Here is a 23,127-nt window from a genome sequence, read left to right as displayed (position 1 = left end):
TTTCTATGGCATAGAGTCAACTTTTGGTTAAACTTTTTGCTGTAATCCTGTTAACGGACAAAGAAACTAATAAATAAACAGTGAAAATATCACCTCTTTGGTGGAGGTAATACTGTCTATAGGTTGAACGTACACTCTTTATGATCTATAAACACAATCATTCAATCCATATTAAATTATATCCAATTAGAAAAGGGCTTCTAGTACTTTTAACAGTTGGTTGTTTTATAAAGAATCATTTGATAAATAAAGATATAGTGATAATGTTTTTGGATTGAGACTTTTTTTTAACTGTAAACCAGGTGATAAAATGTGTGAATATTACAATGTTTTGGTGCTCAGTGAGATAAACAGCTTTCTGTGCCCACGTTATTGATATAAAATGTCAACCTCAATCTTTTTTTTACTTGTTTAACCACTTTTTGTACAACTTTTTTTTTTGGATTTTACTTGCACGCGTGTGCCTGTGAACAAGTGGATACAGAAGATTTCTGCATAGTAATTATTTTATTTCATGCTTTCCTGCGTGTGTTAAATTAAGTCATAAAATCTGTAAACTGCACAACTTAACCTATAAAGAGCTTTTGAGAGAAAACCTGATCAAAGCACCTGTGATGCCTAAAGGCCTGAAAGTTTAACTTGAAGTTATTTATTGGATTAAAAGCAATAATCAAATAATTGCAGGTTAGGACTTCCAGGGCAGAAGCTCAAGCTTACGTCTTCACATATTTGCATCAGGTTTTTTTTTTACACACTGAGGACTTTAATTTAAAGCTGTTGTTGTCTGTATTCTGTTATAATTCAGCATAAATCACTTTTTTTTTTGAAAACTGAACTAAAGAGCAACACTGAGGATGTTTAAGTTTCCTGGTCTCAAATAAAAAAAAAAGAAAAGACAAGAAACATTATTAAAAACTGTAAAGCATATTTATGAAAACCAAGAGCAATTCTGAGTGTCAAACTTTAATTCCAGGGCCATTTATCAGGCTTACTCACACCTTACTCACTCTATAAATCAGAGGTTTGCTAAAAAACAAAGATATAGTTCCAGAAGAAGAATCCAACCCAAGCCCTAAACACACAGGGATTAATCACACACTTTAACTTATAGTTCTCCACAGCACAAAGAAAATATCAGATTCATGCTCTGAGCAGTTCCGGGGCTCGCCTGATACGTTGGATTTAAAGGATGCTTTGAGACTCTTTGATGTGATCAAACAAAGTCACGAGCTGACAAACCACACACCATTAAAAAGTAGGGCACATTTGAAAGTTAAAAAGTAAAACTAAAAGCAAAGTTGTTCCTGTATGGCTGGCAACAACAATAAAAGAACTCCTTCAACTCCTGCCTGAAGGCAAACTGGGAAGTTGGGAATCCTGAAATGCTCCTGAGCCTGTTTGTCAGTGACGAGCCTGGGCCCATTCTCAGCTGGTGCACAAACACACACGCCTTTCCATGTGCTTCACACAGAATGTACATTCATATGTGTGCACATTTATTTACCACGAAGGCATCCATTTAATGCCATTGCTCGATAGAATTCACTTGCACAAAAATAATGCCTGTACTTTCTATTGGTGCTAATGAGATGGAAATAATTAGCCAACCATGCGTTATGGACACAGTTGTGACGAGTCATTACAGTTCTTAGAGCAGAACTCTACCTTTACACTTTGTTTTCAAAGGAAAAATGATGAATTAAATTTAATTAAAAAAAATAAAAAATTAAATAATAAATAATAAACCAACAAGGCAAGAAGTTTGACTCAAAGTTGGATGTGCAAACACAAATAGTCTGCACACAAGAAATGTAAAACTGTCTGCATGGATGCTTCTTCATGAGCATGCAAAGGCATTTAAAAACACAAAACCCTGTACACCAGGAATGGGCAATTGGTGACCCAGGGCCCACAAGTGGCCCTCAGTCTAATTTTTTGCAGCCCCCAAAGCAAATCCCTAAAAATTGTAAATTTTAGAAGTTGGAAGAAATATAAAGCCCAACATAATAATAACTTCCAAAACACATAAATTGACGGTAAAATGCACAAAAACCCACAAGAAAATCCATAAACATACAAAATTACAACAGACAGACACAACAACCACTTAAACAAACAAAATGATTACTAAAACATCAACAAATTACAAAATAGGTCCAAAGACACACAAACTGTCAACAAAATGACACAAAATGACTGAGAAATACAGAAAACGACCCCAAAAACACACAAATTAACAGCTAAAATGCAGAAAATGACAGAAAAATACACAAAATTACAACTTTTTTTCCCCCTGTATTAATGCTCTGAATGGTCATTATAAATGCTGACATTAATGTTGATCATGTGGCCCTCAGATCAGATAATCACATCTTTGTGGCCCCCGCTGTGATATAGTTGCCCACCCCAGTTAAACACAGTCAGGGATCTGTTCAGTTGTGCCTGATTAAAAGAGTGAATCTGATACTCAGACAAAGCATCTTAAAATATATTATTATTTTTTGTCATTAATGGAAATTAGCAAGTTTGACCACAGGTGAAGACACAAATTAACCAAACATCACGAGAGAACAGTGTCTGTTTGTGAACCACCAATGCAGAATCATGCAAGAGTAAAACTGAAGTTGAGTGTTTGATTACTTGAAGCTGCAACCATTCATTTAAATACAGTAACACTTGTAATGTGTTTGTATTGTTTTTTTGTCTTTATGTAGCAAAATCCAATGTACAATAAAAACTGCAGTATCTTGAGAATTGCTCGCCCTATATTTTCGTATCTTTTCTAAAATGTAGCTGCTAGCAAAACTAAATAAAATGTTATTATTCTTTAAAAATAAATAAATAAATAAAATCAATGAAATCATACAAACTGAAAAACAAACTGACATTGTGACTAATAGTTAAAGGAAAATATATATTCAGCAACACTCTGCTTTGAATAATAATAGATGTATTTTTCTAGACCATGAGTCAATTAATGCCTTCCTGAGAAATCCTTAAATCCTTTGCAGAATGACTTATTAAAGCTAATTTTTCCCTCGAAAAATAATAATAATTCTACTAAAATCTTTTTTCTTTCTTTCTAAATCTTCTTGATGTTCTTGGCACTGTCTCATAAACATCATCACCCATAATTGGATGTAATTTCTTGCAGCTGGGTGCATCTCCTGTATTTCGTCCCTGCACAGCACTGACTGATAAGAGAGTCACATTAATTATATGAAACATGCTTCATCTTTATGCAGATATGTTTTTCTTTTGCTACACGTGCATTAAAATTATCACAAAACCAGCATTTGCACTAGGAATACTAGGAATTAATGAATCTGTTTATGGATGCTCAGTGTGACATGTAGAGTTGGGTAGCTCCATAATGAAGGTGGTAATTATTGTAATCTTATGAAGTTGGAGTCATTTTTGGTTAAAACATCCCCAAAAAACCTCCACTGCATAAAGGCCAGTATGTAAATCTGGTTAGTTTAGTCCCAAGAATAAAACGTAAAGCTTCAAATCCAATGAATACCAAGCAAAAGGTCTGTAGAACGCTTTGATCTTAGAGCAGACTGTGTGAAATCCAACCTCTGTCTTTTAATTTGAAATATATTTTTTTACCTTTTACTGGCAAAAAGGATTAGAGGCTGAACCGCAGGGTGGTTTAATGTTAGCGCTGCTTGTGCAAAGCTAATTCTCTCCTAAGAGTAAGACGGATGGCTACCCTAAAGCCCAAGGCTGATATACAATCTTTTGTCCTGCCATGTAACTCACAAAAGTCTCACAATACACTCATATACTGTACTGTGGAGGAGGAGGGGGAGGGGGATGCAGCAAAGAGAAGTGCAAACTGGAATGGATGTGAGAAAAATGTGGAGAATTTCAGCAGTTGTACATTTTCAGGACATTTGCCTTAAAAGTCATTACATAAATCTGTCTGGTGATGAATTTGTGCACAATTTATTTACTACGAGCACATCTTTGTTGTTAATGGGTAGAGAGCAGCTTCACAACTCAATAGTCCTTGGTTTGAGTCTCAGTGGAAGCTGTTTGGTAGCGACTTTAAAAGGTCAGCCAAATTGGACTTGGATATTTTCCCAATTTCATATAATTGTTCAAATATCATCTACAAGTGATTATCAATGACTATGTATATATCAATGCTGTGAGAGACTGGCAGGCTAACCTTTACAAGTACTGCAATAGTTTAAGTCCTACCTGGAGGGGCTTAGTAATTTTGTTAGCATTAGAAACTTTGAATTGGTCCTGTGGGGTTCCTCAGGGCTCTGTTCTTGGACCTCTTCTGTTTAGCCTTTATATGCTTCCTTTAGGACACATTTTACACAACTGTAAGGTTGATTATCAGAGCTACACAGATGACACACAACTATATCTATCACTGAACCCAGATGACTATGGTCCCATTGAGGTGTTGTGTGACTGTTTAGAAAAAGTAAACTGATGGATGAGTGAAAACTTCCTTCAACTAAACCATGACAAGATGGAGGTGATTGTCTTTGGTAACAAGGAAAAGAGGACTGCTGTCAGCAAGTATCTGAGTCTGGATCTTTAGAAGATAAAGACCAAGTCAAAAACCTTGGTGTTCTGATTGACTCAGATCTGACATTCAGCATCAGATCAAATCTATCACAAAAACATCTTCTACCACCTAAAGAACATCTCCAGAGTGAAAGGTTTAATGACTCAGAAAGATCAGGAGAAGATGGGTGCTGAAGGTGCTCCTGTGGCTAGTGATGCACAATATTATTGACAAGTTATAAGTGTCAGTTGATATTGGCTTTAAAATTAGGTATCGGACATCAGCCATTCCACCAAAATAATTAACCAATAAAATAACAGGCTTTGCTTCCTTGATAGGGATGTAACGATTAATCATAAGGCAGTTAAAAATCGATTCATAGGTATCACGGTTGATATCGATTTTCTGAAAAGTGAATCGCACTCGTTTTTTTAACCAGCAGAGGGCGCTATCCACAAGTGTAGGCGGCGGGCGGAGTCTGCTAATACTTTCTTTCTGGCTGCCTTCTACTCTTAAACATGTTAATAAATGATTCATTACCCCTTTAGCACTGAAAGAATATCTGTAATATTACGTGAATATCTGTAAAAGTCACGTTTTTCTATTAGCTCTGTCTGCTAGCATAGCTTCTCTTCTTCACTGCAAGATAGCTGCATGCCAACCGACCACTGGGTTACCAGCGCCCTCTGCTGGTCCAAACAAATATGACGTAAATCAGGGCAATCACGGTTTTTTTTTTTTTTTAAAGTCCAATTGTTAAGGCACAAAATACATTTTCAGTTGCACTTTTAAAAGAAAAAGAACTTTTATGCAGTTTTGCATTGTTTATTATAGAACCAGAATTAAATTTAATAGGCTTCATTTTCATTTGTATTATTCCTTTATTTATTTCATTCAAGATTTATTTTTAGTTAAATTGCATTGTTTTGATTAGTTTATCAAGGGATTCTTTTGACAATGAAAAATAAAAGGAAAATAATACCGTATTTGTCTACAGTCCCATTTTGTAAAATAAATCGTGAGAGAATTGTATTCTGAACCCAGTATCGTGAATCGAATCGTATCGGGAGTTGAGTGAATCGTTACATCCCTATTCCTTGATCAACCCAAAGACGTCATAAAAGTAGACGCCTTATTGCCTGCGTAACAAAGCATACATTTTAGCAAATTGGAACGAATCCGCAGACAATTTCAGACATTTGGTGTACCAGAGAGAGAATAATATTAACATTATTGTTTAAATGCCCACCATTCAAATTACTTGAGAATTAGTTTTGCTACAACGCGGAGGAACTTTTGGTATCCTTTGTTTTCACAGCCCTCTCTCTTGTAGCCAGACATCACAGAAGCAGCAGTGTGGGTTGGCAACATAAGAACAAGATAAGTAAGAACAAAACAAGCTGTCCCATGGTGTCAAAACAACACCCCAACACACAACATGGCCCTGAAACAGATACCAGACACTCTTCATCCTGGCTGAGATTAGGAACAGATACCTCTTAGACTAAACTATCTCACAACCTGCTCTGGTGTATTGTGTTTCTCTCAGAGTTTTTCCCCCCAAACCTGCATTCCAGAGATAGTAAAATCTAAATGATAACAAATACTAAATTACCAACAAGTGCACCATTCTTGGAGGTATTTTGACACATCTTTAATACAGAAGTTTACCAAGTAGTTTAAATTTTAAAGAACGTATGAGGATTCATTACTGTTTTAAAGTCTATAAATGATGTTCATGGATACATACAGGGGTGGACTGGACATCTGGCATACCGTACTGTTGACCCAAAGTGGGCCGGTGCAGTATGCTAGGTTTTTTTTTTACTAAGAGAGAGTGGAGGCAGTCATGGTAACACGTGACCAAAAATGGTCTGAAAGAGGCAAAAAATGTGGCAAGAAAAGTTTGTAAAGTGACTAAAATGGTCCAAAAGCAGTCGAGTTGCCAAAAAAGGGCAAAAAAAGAGGAACGTCCAATAAATCAAAAGCTTTCTCTATGTACAGGTAACTAGTATTGACATTCAACGTCCAATTTAGTTTTGCTTTTCTTAGAATAAATAGTAGTAATTTTGTTAAAATATTTTAGATAACAAGGTCAACACACCTTCATTCTGGTACAGGAGAAGTACTTTCACACATAACCACACTAGCAGCATGTGAAAGGATGATCACAGAAATATTAATCACGACCAAGCATTAAGTTTCTTTTTGTGTATACATCACTTAATGTAGTCTGTTCTTCCTGCCTGCTGTCACAGCTCCATCCTACTGATAACATCAACATTCATTAGGAAAAAACAATCATTTTCTCTAGACCAAAGCACATTTTAATGAATTAAACCAATTTCATTTCACTGGCTTCTCTACTATTTTAATTTTCCTCCAACATATCCTACACTTTGGGTTTTTTAGGCTTTTATTTAAAGAATTTGTAATGTATTTATTTGGTTGTTTAGGCTATTACTTCCATTTCAGTAATGTTAAACATTGTTTAAGTTCCTGTTTGTGCAAATTTTATAATTAATTTAGAAAGTGAGCATTTATTTATTCTTAGTCCATATTTCTAATCAAGAAGGGATATAATTTCAGTAAAAACATTTGATAGGAACAGAATTATGTTCTTGAGTTATACCATTACACTATGACTATTAAATCTCATTTTTTTGGGAGAGTCATTTTTTACCATTGAGGCTGGTCTGGTCAAAAAATGGTTATTTTATGCTTTTTAAAGCACATTGACAACTTTTCAGATGAAAGTGTTCCTTTGGTTGTAGTGATATTTTTAATGTTGAACATATACAGTATAGACAGTATACTCTGAAATCATATATTTGAGTAAACTTGCATATCGGTTAAGTATCTTAATTCAAGCTCAGCGTCCTTTTTTTTGACCTCATTAAGAAGTGGAACGTAAACATGTCCCAGAAAGAATGTTTTATGAACACGTGCAGGAACCTGTCCAGGAATAGCAATAAAGATTGATGTAAAAATGGTTTTCATTATGGGGCAGCTTTAGGGTGTGGCTTGGCTACCATGGAAGAACAATGGAGGGTGTTTCCTGTTGGAACCATAGCTCCTCTGCTACCAGCTTCCTCTGATTCTGTGTGTGAACAAGCAGCTGACATTTGGCATATTCTAATTAAGCATATGTTTTGCTGTTCATGATTGGATACTGTTATTTCCACAAGAGCCTTGTATCCAGATGCTTCTACGTAAGAGCTTGCAGGGGTTGTGAACCCATCACCTCGTCTGCTGCCTTAGTGCGTAAATCAACAGGTGCTCCACACGTCCGCCCTGACATCATGTTCCACTAGAGCCAAAAAAAACAGAGCAATGTTATGTTGAGTTAGAGCTTTGAGTTCCTTCTGTTTACCAGAGTGGCTTTTCCTTATTCAATTCAACTTTATTTATATATATATCGCCAATTACAACAAAAGTCATCTGAAAGCGCTACCAAAACATGAAATTTGTAATAAAAAGGAAAAACTCAACAAATCCACATGAACAAGCATAAGTGACAGTGTTATGTTGACAGGTTGGCATCTTTGTATTCCTACTGTACACAATTTAAGTAGCAGCCTTCGATGCTAATTTTAGATCCTTTTTTTAATAGTAATATTTTATTTATCAGGTGTAAAACAGGTATTTAAAGAAAACACACCTGTTGAGGATGACTGAGAGAAAAGCCTTTAACTTAAGTTTTATTTATTTTCTTCATTTGACCAGTCAAAAATGATCCCGTTTAATTCATTCGTTTTTTTTTTTTTTTATCAGATTCTAAATGGACCTTACCTGTATATCTACATTTACTCAATAACTAATAGAACTGCAGCAGGAAATGTTTGATCAATTTGGAAATATGACAAAAAGTGTACGATTGTTGATCATAGCTGAAGATAGGCACCAGCAGACCCCCGCGACCATGAACTGGAGTAAGCTGGTGTAAAAATGGATGGATGGATGGATACCGAAACACTTGTTAAATAAAGCCAAAGTCTCTGTGCAGGAGTCAGCCTTGAGATTAATCTGTTTACGTGTTATCGCCCAGTGAAAATGTGTTCCTATTTCAACCCTTCTCTCCTTCTCTGTGAAATACAGCTTTCAGGGGACTGGAAGCAGATTTTCTGGCAACAGGAAATGGTTTCAAACCCATTGTTTACTAGCCGGCCACTAGCTCATATTGTTCTCTTACAAGGAGTTTAGTAATGTCAGACTGGTGTCTCATTCCTCCTTTGTGTCCTGCAGAAGAAAGGTTGATGTTTGCTTGGTCCACTGCATGAGCTTATTTCTGTTTTTCATCCAAAACCTGTAGCTTTCAAAGACAATCTTATTTAAATCACTCTAAAGTTATTTAAAATTAATTAGAAACCACTCACAAACGCTGCTGAGTTGCATATTTGTGGATAAAATAATAAAAACGAGGGACGCTTTTCAATCCTAGCTATCGAACCAATAAAAGAACATCATTGCAGTAATTGCTACAGTATGTATTGTTGCTAGATTCGAGCAGCCCAATGTTTGGTTTACTGTTTGTCTCTGCTGCAAAAAGCCTTCAGCCAAGTGATAATTAAAACGCGAGGGTTTTGTTTCTAAAGACGAGGAAGAGAAAGAGTGATGTCAGGGGTGTGTTTACGACATACCACGCTCCCTGGAGGAAGTTAATGTAATGGACAGAGAAAATGGAACAAACTGAGGACACCAGAGCACTTCAAAGGGGAAACAAAACACATTCCAGAAGAGTTCAGGAAGACAGGAAAGAATATTGTTTTGGTGGCATTTTCACCAAGGTTGTGAAATGTATTTAACACAATCGATGTAATGATGAGAAGTTTTCCCAGGTGGAGGAGAAAGAAACTTTGAGCTTAATTGCTTTACTTTATTTGGTTTCACTGACGTTTGACATTTCACCTCTGATCTTTCTGTAATGAATCTGTTTCTCAGCTTTCCCTCACCTGGCCAATCGTTGTAGCAGTGACAACAATACAATGACATTTTACTAATGAATTTAACGATTCAACGCTGAAAATCAAATTAAAACCTAATTCACTGAACTAATGAACTAATGTTGCACATATGGGAGTTGATCACACCTAAGGGGCGGTATTATTAAAAATCACTTTCTAATGGTTCTGCTACAGTGATATACATTCCTTTAGCCTCATTCAGAGAGACAACGTTAAAGTTCTGTTTCCTCCCTCCCTTGTTATTCCACATTTTGTAAAAAGTCAGCTCAAAACGGACGAGTTGGATTTTTCTCACGTTGTGACGTCACAATGCGAGAAACTCCTCCTTCTGACAAACCTGGCTCCTCCTACCCTTTAAGAATGTGAGCTCCTCCCTCTCAAACTACCTCAGAGCTAATACAAACACTGTGATTTAATATACATTATACTTCATTGTCGTATGTAAAGCTACATACAGTAAATGTGTTCTCTGCATTTAACCCCTCCCCGAGGAGCAGTAAGCAGTTCCATTTTTAGTATCCATTATACCACCTTGTATTGTCTTTGACATGATCTGACGTGTTTGTGACCCAATATAATGCAGCAATTGGACAAAAAAGTGGACTATTGTCTTGAATGGAATATTCCTGTAATCAGTAGTGGTGAGGATGACAAGAAAGCGACGTAGCAGCTCCGGTGAGTGTTTGAAACATCTGACTGATTCCGCTGCTGATGTGATAAACACACACCATGGAGCAGTGTTTGTCTGACTCACAATCACAACAGCCGCTTAAATATCCATGTGTTTTATTGTAATGTGCAGTTTTTTGGCTGAAAACAATAACAGTGTGTGGATGGTAAAAGAAAATCGATTTAGTGATCAGCTGTGGCATAAAGTCTGCGTCTGCAGACACGCCCACTCATGCATATGCATGAAGGCCCGAAAACAGCCGTTTTTTAGAACCATCATGAAAATTACTTTTCAGAGGCTAAAACTCTAGAAAAAGGCGAGTTTGGTAAAAACCTCAAATACTACGTTGTTGGAGTTCTTAGAACAAATGGAGATGATGGTGAAAAATAGCAGGTTTATTTTTTATTATATAACCAGTGAAATGAACTCATTCTCATGTCATGGCGGTTGGGAAAGGCTAGGTTTCCTGTCCATGTGGGTGTTTCACGTGGTGTTCAATAGAACTATCCTAAAGTTACGAGCTTCTATGAACTTTTTTGTTTTTTTGTTAAATTGTTTTATTCTCAACAGGTACTGCTTGCAAGGAGATCTGTTCATTTTATCTCCACCACTGCTCTACACTGCACATGGATATTTAAATATGGTTAGAGGTAACATAGTGTTGCCCAGTAACACAATAAAAACCCCAAAAAACATGTTAATACCATTCCAGCCCAGTTTGGTACATAAGGTAAATGATAGATTTTGACTGTGAATTTCACTAGTGATATCAATGTAGGTAGTTGGAAAAATAGATTAAACAATAGCGCAATGAGGGAACCAAATAAACGATACACTTCAACAGCCTTCTTCCACCTCTGTAATATCTATAAAATCAGGAATATCTTGGCCCAGAGTGATGCTGAAAAACTAATCCATGCATGTGTTACATCTAGATTAGATTATTATAACTCTATACTGTCAGGATGTCCTAGTAACTCACTAAAAAGTCTCCAGTTAATTCAGAATGCTGCAGCTAGAATACTAACAGGTACTAACAGGAGAGAACATATTTCTACAGTATTGGCTTCTCTTCATTGGCTTCCTGTAAAATCTAGAGTAGAGTTTAAAATCCTCCTGTTAGCATACAAAGCTCTACATGATCTAGCTCCTGTATATCTATAGACACCTGTTAGTGCCCTATCGTAACACTCCGCTCTCAGTTTGCTGGTCTTCTGGAAGTTCCTAAAGTGTCTAGAAGTAGAAGAGGAGGCAGAGCATTCAGCTACCAGGCTCCTCCCCTTTGGAATTAGTTCCCAGTCTTGGTACGGGAGGCTGCTACTCTCTACACCTTTAAGGCTAAACTCAAAACCTACTTACTTGCTGAAGCGTATACTGTATACTAGCATTAACTTAACCGCTACAGCTGACATGGGCTCGTCTGTAAACGGTCACATTTACAGACCTTGGAGTCGCTGTTTGATTACAAATAAACGGGAAGAGATTCCAATTCTGATGTAGCTAGTTATGATTTACAGTCTGCATGAACAGGATTGAATCACAACACAACACAACACAACACAACATAACATAACCACTAGAGCAGACATGGGCTCGTCTGTAAACGGTCACATTTACAGACCTTAGAGTCACTGTTATCTTATCAATAAACAGGAGGATATTCATCACCTTTATAATAAGTGCTGACTAGGCACTGGGAGTGAGGCCCAAGGCCAAGACATGATGACTTGATAATAATGTATCATATTTTTCTGCAGTCAGTGTCTTCTCCTCGTCCTTCTCTCTCTGCTCTGTTTCAGGTGAAGCTGATGATGTCACTTCCTGATCTGTGGTTCACGGCTCAACTAGTCTGGAACACTCTGATGTTCTATCTCTCTATCCTGTTCTGTTGGTCCTTCTGTCTACTAACCACAACCAGTCCACGCAGATGGCTGCCACCTCTGAACCTGGTTCTAACAGAGATTTATTCCTGTTAAAGGAAGTTTTTTCTTCCCACTGTCGCTAAATGTTTGTTCAAGTGGATCTTGTTGGGTTTTTTCTTTCTTATTATGAATTTTATATTTTTATAAGCGCATTGAGATGACTTTGTTGTAATTTGCGCTATACAAATACAGTTGAATTGAACTGAAAATTGAATTATCATCGCTCTGACCTGTGGTGGTCAAAATTAATCCCAAATAAAAGCCATTTTCACAACCTCTAATAATTCTCTAAAGGTTGTTTTTTCGTTTTATACTTGACAGAAATCTTTACGTGATTGATATTTATGTAAATTAGAGTCAACGTGCCTTTGGGACATTTCTAAATGACCTTAATGAGAACATGCTGTGCAGCACAGACAAAAGAAACCACTGTTAACATCTGCTCTAACATGTGATCCGTAATCGGATTCATGTAATACTCAAGAATAGAGACAAAGTGACCCGACATTTCTAAAGCTAACCAATTTAAACTTAATTCAACTATACACTGGCATAAGATCCTAATGTGATTATATTACGTACGGTAGTATTCTCCCTCTCTTTAGTCCCAAACACAACCCTTAATAAATATTATTATACCAGGAAACAAATAAAAAATACAACACAAAACAAAATGTTGAATATTTATATAGGAATGAGTCTAAAAATGAAAGACTGTAATGTTCTTGTTTTACTTTAGAAAAGGTGTCAATGATAGAAAAATAAAGATTATTAAGACAATGGGTGCAGTACAAAATCTTCTTCATGGTAACACTTCAAGTTCTCCCGTATACTTTGAATAACAATGAGGTGTTTGTACTAACTGCTTTGTTTGTAGCGTGTGTGTAAGCCCACGCCTCCTGAAGCAGCAGATTTACAACCTTCTCCTGCTGGCGACATAATAGCCAGGCTTCACTGTGAACGCTGACCTTTCTCTGCACAAATACGCCATTTCCTTTGCTTCCTGTGCTGCCTGCTTCATGGAGTCTGTCTGACCTGCATGGTCTGGACAACATTTGTTAGAGGACGTGATAACAAATATGGCCAAAGTGAGTTTTAGATAAAGGTGGTAATTCACACACACTTTTTTCTTATTTTGAATTGGAAATATTGTTACAATTTTAGAAGCTTTGTTTTATAGATTGCTATGGGAATACTCAACCAGAATTCACAAGTCATACAGCTAGTTCTTCTACAAAATGTAAGTGGTTGTCCTGATATCATGTGTAGACAAATGTTATTTGGGACACGATATTTGGGCGTCAGAGAAATAGATAAATTAAATGATAACTCTGCAGTTTTGGGGCTTTGGTTTGAGTCGTAGTAAAGTCAATTATTTCAGATCAAAATGCTAATTATCTCTGCCAAGGAGGTCATTTTTTCACCATCTCTACTTATTTGTTTGAATGATAGATTATACGCCATAGAAGATCTAGATTAATATACTTTTTCTGGATCAGATTATTGGCAAAATGTCAGAAATTGGTTCATAACTGACAGATCTTCATGAAATTTGACTCAAGTATATTGTGTTCATGCCTCAAGCACCGCACCAAGTGTCATCCAGATCAGATCCATATTGTGCATTTCATCGCAATTTTTTTAATAAATGGAGGTAGGAATACATTTGGACGTAATGTATCATTATTAAAGGGGATAGCGCTCTCTGAATGCACTTGTTTCATGTTGTGTTCACATGTTGTTTAGTGAATTACTGCACACAGCATTTCAAAGACACTTTATTGGTTAAACATAGAATCCAGCTGTTTAAAATTCAGCTTAGAATGTCACCATTTTCTGACTTTTACTGCATTTTCCCACAGGCTGAGCTAAGCCTCTGCAGACCAAAACAAACCATCAAAGATACTCTTTGTAAATAAATCTGTTGCCAACTTCGTTTGTATCGTGCACATTCCTCCCACACTGCCCCCTAAGTCTTGTTTGACAGGAAACATCACAGGAAGCCTCGGCCTGTGACTGCAGTGGACTGAGCCACTGGGAAAAAGACCCACACCCTCCACTATCCCAGCCAGGTCAGGGCCTTGGCGTTGTCTAACATCCAGAAGCAGAGCTACGCAGCTCTTGGTGTCAAAGTAAACATAACCTCAGATCTAAGCAAAGAATCCACTGAGCCAGCCGGAGAGATAAAGAGCAGTCTGGATTTGACAGTGTCTCCCACCCCAAAAGCTTTAGCTTTTGTCTTTGACTATTTTTAAAAAGTTAAACATTGCATCAAAGGAAAAATCATGAAGAAACTTTGGCACCATTGAATACAGCCACAATGCTTCCATGGAGACTTTAACAGACAGTAGCAACCAGGGGAGCTGAGCATGCTTTCTATTGCCATGGCATTGAATGCTTAGGGAAAGCCACCATGAGTTGTAGAGAAGGGTCATTTATTTCCATCATTTACCCATTAGAAATCAGCACATTTACATATGCGTACGTTGGGGTGGGGGAGGGGGGGGTGCATACTGTACTCTCAGTGCAAACATGTTTAGCTGAGTTTGATGAAGGGAAAGAGACCCTCTCTCAGGAAGGAAGGGCCAAATAATAATCTTTGAGACTGGGGATAAAATTCAAAGTACTTGCTTTAAAGGGGAAATGTGCCCAGATTAGTTCTGTTATCATGGAGCAGGAAACAAAGGAGCCTCTTACTTGGGCCATCAAAGGCCCATCAGATCTAACACAGCACAGGGCATCAGTCGTCAGTAGTCTGCGACTTCAAACAGCTTCTGATTTAAGTTATTTCTTCTCAACTTCTTGTTCTTCTGAGAGATTTGATGGAAGAAAAAAAGGGAAACACTTTATAACTCACTCTTTGGGTTGCCAGTTTTTTTAAATCTAACAATTCTAACAGTTTTATGTACATTTTCTGTTGATTGAAATTCAAATAAAAAGTGCTTTGTCACTCTTTGGTGTTTGGGGTAAAAAGTTGCTGATTAGATTTTTAAGTCGATCTGATAAAGTTTAATTCTTTTAATATAAAAACAAACTACAATCCAAGGTTTAAACTATAACTGTGTGACAGCTTTCTTCCAGTTTTATTAAATAAACTCACAACATACTGATTAAAAACAATGTTAGCAAACACAACCTCAGTTGGGGCGACCGTGGTTCATTGGTAGAGTGGGTCGTCCAATAACCAAAGAGTTGGCGTTTGAATCCTGCTCTAGCCAAGTCATTGTCGTTGTGTCATTGAGCAAGGCACTTCACCCACATTGTCTAGTATGAATGTAGTGTGTGAGTGAGTGTTGATGGTGGTGGGAGGGGCCGATGGTGCTCTATGGCAGCCACGCTTCTGTCAGTCTGCCCCAGGGCAGCTGTGGCTATAATAGTAGCTTACCACCACTAAGTGTGGAGTGAAAGAATAAAAGTCCTTTGAGTCACCAAAATAAGGTGTTACATAAATCCAATGCATTATTATTATTATTAAGTTGCTCAGATGTGTGCAGGTATGAAGGAGTGGTATTATACAGTTCAACTGAAAGACTATTACATGTAACCTTTACTAGTAGCAATAAGAAGTGATAGAGAAGCTGTACAATGCAATGAAAAGTATTTTAAACACACACGTGTGGAGGTCGACATGTTTGCCAAAGTGATGTAGTGATTACTCAAGGAAGTACTACATTCACACAACTCCTACTGGTTTGATGAGGTTTAAATACATCAAATTACCCATTTGAAGGAGTCTTCCTTGTTCAGCTTGAAGACATGCATGGATCTGTAGTAAGATGGCTGACAGTGGCATCCAAATACTGCATTTTCAAGGTCTGATTTCTCCTTTCCTGGTTAGTCCCAATTTTATTATTATTATTATTTTTATTTGGTTCTTGTATACAGTAGTATTTTTGAACAGAAGGCCCCCTAACCCTGGGGAGGGAGCCAGTCTGTCCTCAACCAGTCTGATCCATTTTCAAGAGTTGAATCAATTTATAAATCTGTTGGTTTTATTTATTATTTGAGTTGTTTTGGAAATATGTTTTGACTGGTTTTGAAGGTTTGGACAGAACCAACACCCCCCGGCAAAGCGCATCCAGAACAAGAGACGGGGACCCACCCACCACCGCCAGGGGACCCAAATGATTCCCCACATGAGGCCCATTCAAAACAACACCGCCCAAGGAAGAACCCCAGAACCAGGAAATGGGGCTATCTATCTATTGAGTAACATTGGGACTGGAATTATGAAGCGTAGTGCAGACATGACCACATGATAGGCAATTTTTTTGTTGCATGCATCAATACAACAAATTGAGGGTGGGATTAGTAGAAACTCAGAGGTAGGGCATCAGAAAAAGGAGATGATGGCTCAGATTTATAAAGCACTTTTTCAAGGAGACTCAAGGCACGTACAGAAACCATTATTCACTCACATCAGTCATACCGGCGGTGCTAAGCTACAATGTAGCCACAGCTGCCCTGGGGCATACTGACAGAAGCGTGGCTGCCAATTGGCGCCTACGGCCCTTCTGACCATCACCAACAATTCATACCCATTCATACCAGGCAATGTGGGTAAAGTGCCTTGCCCAAGGATACAACGACAATGACCTGGATATAGCCAGATTCGAACCATCAACCCTTTGGTTATTGGTTGACCCACACTACCACTGAGCCACGATCATCATTCCTTCCTTTGTCTTACATTTCTTGTGGCTCTTTAAACACATCTTTATTGAATCATATTTTCTATTAATGTTTAATCAGGAAACAGAGCAGACCAAACTACTATATGATTTTATTAGCATTAATAAAGGATGGAAAACATAAAGTCAGTGCTAATGGAATGAAATATATGACGTCAAAATGTAATTTCGACCTTTTCATAATCAAAACCAGAGATTCAGGATCATAAACATCAGCTTCCTTATTTACATTCTTTAAGTGGAGCTTTTTTGTGACCCTTGAATTAATGGTGGCATGGTAAGATCGCTCCTCATCAGGAAATTGTAAAAACACGTGTAAAACCCATCAGTGCTAGCTACTCATCAGCAATCATACAGGAAGTGAATGTTTAAAAATGTAGAGTGCATGTTGTGTTTTTCTGAGGAGGTGAAAGTTCACTGACGTATCTAATCACACGTCACACAATCAGTCTGTCAGGAACTGAAAAGTTCAGCCATCTTCATGTAACCTGGTGTTTGTTTAATGGACTGATGGAATGTAAGAGATATAAGCTCTGTGGAAAAGATTATGTTGAATTTGTTGTTTAAAATAATCAAAAGCAATAAATAAATCGGATTGGTCCACTTGTTTGTTAATCATAAGCTTATGTGATCAGGGCTTTAAAATAACAGCCGCCAACCCACCAATTGTGGATAAAAATTTACTTTGGCAGGTAACGTAGCATTACTAGCCATTTTATGTGGTGAAGAAGGAAACAGATACCAACTCATTTCTAATAGTAATTAAACTGATTGTGTTTGCACATTGATATCATCCCATGTTAGGTTAATAAATGATAAATGAGTCTTTGAAAATTGCATAAACTCTTATGCTTTATATTTTAGTCGACTATATCTGTAACAGATTTAGTTGACTAAAATTAGACTATAACTGAAATAGCTCCGATGACAAAATTTTGACCAAAACTAAATATCATCTCGTCAAAAAAACTTTGGTGTCAAAATGAACACTGGTACCAAAAGCTTGTTTATATTTCATTTATGTAAAAAACTTCAATGCAACTATTTTAACAACAAATTACACCCAGTTTAGACTTGTGGCTTCAAATGAGCTGGAAACGTCTTCTTCTTCTTCTTCTTCTTCTTCTTCTTCTTCTTCTTCAGAGAACTGCCAATCAATCAGTGACAGTCGCTGCCCCCAATGTTTAACATTGGTACTATTCTCAGAGTCAGAACTACTTTATTTATATATCTAAGATTCTAACGACCAAGTGATGACCGATTAGTTTATGGAGTGAAAACAATGTACTATAGAAGAAACAAACTATTATCGCTAAGATCTAGAATACTTTATCCTGTCACCGATGAAAACTTAACATAATAATGACTTTAATTCATATTCAGCTGTAAATTAAAATTTTTGACAAACCCAAAAGAATATTTTAGTTTCTTCATGACTTTTGTCTGCAAGGCGATGTAATGAAAGACTGCATGTGATTGGACAGCATCATAGACATTAGAGTATATCTGCTGCTGGAGCTGCTTGATGACTGAGCAAAATCCCAGAGGGCAAAACCCAAACTGCTCATTAAAACATTTTATAAAGTAAGTTAGTTTAAATAAAGTAAGTATAAATGTAAATTGTTGGCACAAGTTAAAAACAACATTTTATCACAATACAACTGGGTTGTCCCCTTGTCACAGGAGCGCACACGTAGCCAGGCTGAAATCAACTCAATTAACATGTTGATATCGTGCTTCATAGGACAGCTTCTCTCTGACGGAGAACGTTTGGTTAGGTGAAGCCCGCTAACGGAGATAAATCCAGGCTTCACTAACGTAGCATAAAAACTGTGATTTGTCAACTGTAAAAACAAAAGGTTCACGTCTTAAATGTTGGTCTATGAAGAGTCTAAAATAAGTGTTAGCTAATATAGCATCAGTAGCACAAATTATTACTGCATGTAAATGTGAATCAGTAGATACTTTACATTTCCAACAATGTAAAACCATTCAACTGAAACGTCACCACAAAAACAAACACGTACTCTTCCTCACCCGATATTTGCTGGCAACCATTGCTAACTGGCAGCGGTGACATTTATTGCACATTTATCAGATGATTTATTTCTCTTGGAAAGGACGCCACTCCAAGTGTACTTTGATTAAAGCAGTTGAGCCGAAGGCCTTAGAACCAGGCGGACAAGTCCTAACGTATCCTCACTGAACCCAAATGGAATTGACTGAAAACATTATGACAAGGTCACCTACTCTCATTTATATTTATATTATATTATAGCCTATACTGTAAGTAGGCGTCTAATGCAGCTCACATTAACAACAAAACAAGTTTTATCATTTTCAATTGAAATAGTGGTTTGTGAGGAATTACATGGAAAGAGACAATATTTCAAACATTCTCATCAAATTCTTTTGCTGCATGCATTAGTTCTGAATATGCACAGACATTTCAAATAAACTGTTTTTGTCACTTTTAGCCATCTTCAAACACTAACCACAATGCTCATTGTAGTCTTTTATCATTGTTGCATCGTGTTATTTTAGGCCCTATTTTGATTCCGTCAAAGTCTGAGCCAGAATATTATGTTTTAATTATATTTCTGGATAAAGATGTGTGACATCTTCTCTTTGACCCCCTCTTAATAACAGGTTATGGCTTATGGTTCTGATAACTGGCTTTTAGTTCTTACTGGTAAGGCTGCACAAAGACAGGTTTGCTGCTAAACTAATGATCATGTAAGTGAACATAATTGTTGTTGTCAGTAAATGTTTAAAAGTTGGTAAGTAACTATTAACAAAGGGGTGGATAAACCTCACGTACATCCATATGAATATAAGAGGGGGAAGTTGTTAATAAAAACAATACAATCTATATAAAATAATCTAAAAACCAACCAAAAAAATATAGATAATTAAATGTAAACATTATAGATTACATATTTTCATGCATTATTACAATTGATAGATTTTTTCCTTTTTGATAATAAAAATAAATGTAATTGAATAAATAAAACAGGACTCCTCTCTGGTTTATTATACTTAAGGTTTGTACAATTCACTATGCTACTAACAGCCATTTGCAAATATTTAAGCAGATGGAGTTGGTGCATTGTATAATACAGTATATTACCAACAACAAAGCATACAATTGAAGCAAATCATATCAATATTTGGAGCTTCAAACTGCATTGATTCTTCTTGGTGCAATTACGTAAAGTTAAATCACTTTATTAGAAGAAAGTCCTAAGGAAGTTGGTAGTTTTGTGGTAGTTTATGTTATTATTTTTTATCCACATTATTGGCAAGTAAGCCTTCATAACATCATCTTTTTCTCTGTGTAGTTTCAAAAAGCTCTCCAGTTTTTATATTGTACTTCTGTAAGGACAGTTTTGTATCACTGTATCCCATGAATAATAATTTGGTTCTGTGGGAAGTGACAATATCTTGCTAAAATAATTTACTGTATCATCAAGGAATACTATTCAAGGTTCTATTCAACTCTGGGGTGAGGAAGTGAGCAGAAACAGTCGCATCACCACACCCACTTTCTTACAAAAAATAAAGAAGGGGGTGTGGCTTCGCCGGGCTAATAATGCTTTCTTTTCCAGTATAAAAATGGTTCATTCAAAGTATAATCATGTTTTTCTTACAAAAATGCCATAACAAATAGACATAGTGTTACATTATGCTTTTTAATTAGTTATTACAAATTTAATTATTCAGAATTAAAGTATTCTGCTACATGTTTACATGGTAATAGTAATTCCGAATTGAGGTTTACACGGAAAACCGGTTTATTTGGCTTTATATATTTTAGCTTTAAGTCTGGGGGTTGGGAAGGCTCTGATTGGACACGACAAACCTTTTATTGTCAGCTGTAACACAGAACACCACATTAGAACTGTTTTCACCTTTATTTTGATTTAGTTTTGAAGCAGCAGCTCAACAATAACACACTTTGGTCCACAGAGCAGGAGGAGATAGGAACTAATCACTGGTAAATAAAGCCCAGTTAAACTTTGGAAAACAATAACCAGGAATAAATATGGTAAAACATAGTAGCTCTAACAACTGGTACAATGATAAACTGGTGATATTACAGCCTGTGAATGTAGTACGGGGACGTATTTACTTTGATTTTAGTATCACCCGTCTGAAACCTGTTCCATTTGCAGATGTCCGTGTGTATAATAAGTTCATGTGTCCGTGTGAATATTCGCACATCGATGCCTCCATCCATCCACTCGTTTCATTATATCCATGTCTTCTAAGGCTCTTATTAAATAAATGGCAGTGGCTATCCGACTAACTCTAACCCTAACTCTAACCCTAAAAATTGTTGCTATATTGGGTTATAACCTAACCATAACCTAACCATAACCCTAAGAAGCACGTACACTACTTGCACTTTGGTAACCGTACCAATAGCACCGGGGGTTGTCCGTACGGCAACCGTAGAAATAGACACTTTCTAAATAAATTGTCTCGGCTAGTCTTCCCTAACCCTAACCCCCAAAACGACTTGAATTAACTTAAAGAGGAATTAAATGTTTACAAGATATAGGAATTATTAAATTTAAATTTAAATTGGAATAAATCAGCCACCAAATTCGGATTTAAGTTTAATTCAGTATTAAATTAGTAGTAGGAATTAAGTGTTTAAAAGGTCAGTTTAATGAGGGATTATCTTTTATTCTGCTTTAAAGAGGAATTAAAGCTCCCATGTAAACGTGGCCACTAACATTCTTAAGATCTGTCAGTGTTGAGAGCTATGAATCATTTCTCTGGATCCATTTGACTCTGGAGGTTTTGTCCTCTAAGAGGCCAATGCTGGAAATATAATTTGTCAGTGCTATAGTAACCTTGTAAAGATGATGATGATAATGTCATTTATTGTACTTTTGTTAGGCAGCTAATGCTAACAGCCGTTGCTGAGCAACAGTGTTAACATTTGGAATCATGACAGCAGCTAGAGTGCTGCTCACTGTTATAAAGCCTATTCTGTGGAATTTGGTAAGACATTAAAACTAGAAAATAAAAAGTTATTTGGTGAAGTTGAAAAAGTAAATGATTACAAAAGAGGCAAATTCTCTATTGATACTGGAGAGTGTTTCACTATTTCTTCCCAATTTGATGAAAAATCCCTTTTGTTTCTACAGCTTTCATTTAAACTTCATTTCTCAGAGACTTTAGTTTGAATCCACTTGGCCTTTGGCTGAATGACACAATCACTTTCCTTTCAGCAGCTCAGCGAGCTCTGATTTGCATTCAAATAAAAATTCCTGCAGTGGCTTTTTTTTCTCGTGCACAAAGCGTGTGTTGGTGAGACTGAACGTATACCAGAAATACCGTCACAACCCTCTTTCCATCAACAGGTGTGAGAGATTGCTGACATTGTGAGCTCTGTGGCCTTTCATGCTTAGTTACCGAGTGGCTTGAAGTGCTGAAGGAGTGAAGAGGGGGAGGAGGGTGGACGGGGTTCAAGCAATTAGTGTGTGAAATAGATATCCTTAGCTTTTCCTGGAGGCAGCTCTGCTTTTCCCCCAGTACAAAGCGTTATTCTGTCAGCAGTACCTTGACGTGAGCAGAGTGCTCGGTGTTGTTTGTGCTTCCCTGGCGACCGTCTCGTCTGATTACATGGTGCAGGGACTGAAAGCTGTATGGAGGGAGGGGGGAAACTTTAAGGTAGCCCTGTTATTTCTCTCTGTTGACTCTGTGCTTTGGGCCAACTGTCTTCCTGACATGCTGAGGTTTGCTATTCCTTTATTTTCCCCTTTAGGCACCAGTAGCTGTGTTTCCATTACCTTTGGAAATGTGCAAAATCTGGTGATGGAAACATGAATTTTTGAAAAAGTTTTTACGCTTTCATGAGAAGGAATTTCAGACTTTTCAAAATTGATATGTGATGCAAAAGTGCCATGGAAACACCTTTTCTGCAAATACACGTCATAGAACGTGACATACCTGGTCACATGACCACTTGTCTCTGAGAAAACATGGCACGGTACGTGTGGACAGAAGAGGAAACAAAGAGATTTCTAAACGTTATACTTATTATTATTATTAGTGCCACATTAGACAGCCAAAAGCAAAGGAATACAGAGTGTTATAAGGAGGTTTGGAGCGTCCGTCTCGCAGGATGACATTTCACGGGAGTTACAACGTTCAATGAAAACACGTTCAAAGCGCAATTGTACTTTGTCAAGATTTAATAATATTGCTTTTATTTTGCGAAAATCTGTAATGGAACCCTAGCTGGTGACTTCCATTACTAAAGCTTTTTTTCTTTGCTTAGAAGTTATCATCACCGTAGTTTCCATTACGGATTTTCGCAAAATGAAAGCAATAT

The sequence above is a fragment of the Gouania willdenowi genome, chromosome 6 (assembly GCF_900634775.1).
Source record: "Gouania willdenowi chromosome 6, fGouWil2.1, whole genome shotgun sequence".
Classification (NCBI taxonomy): Eukaryota; Metazoa; Chordata; class Actinopteri; order Blenniiformes; family Gobiesocidae; genus Gouania; species Gouania willdenowi.
Note: the sequence above shows the minus strand (reverse complement) of the source record.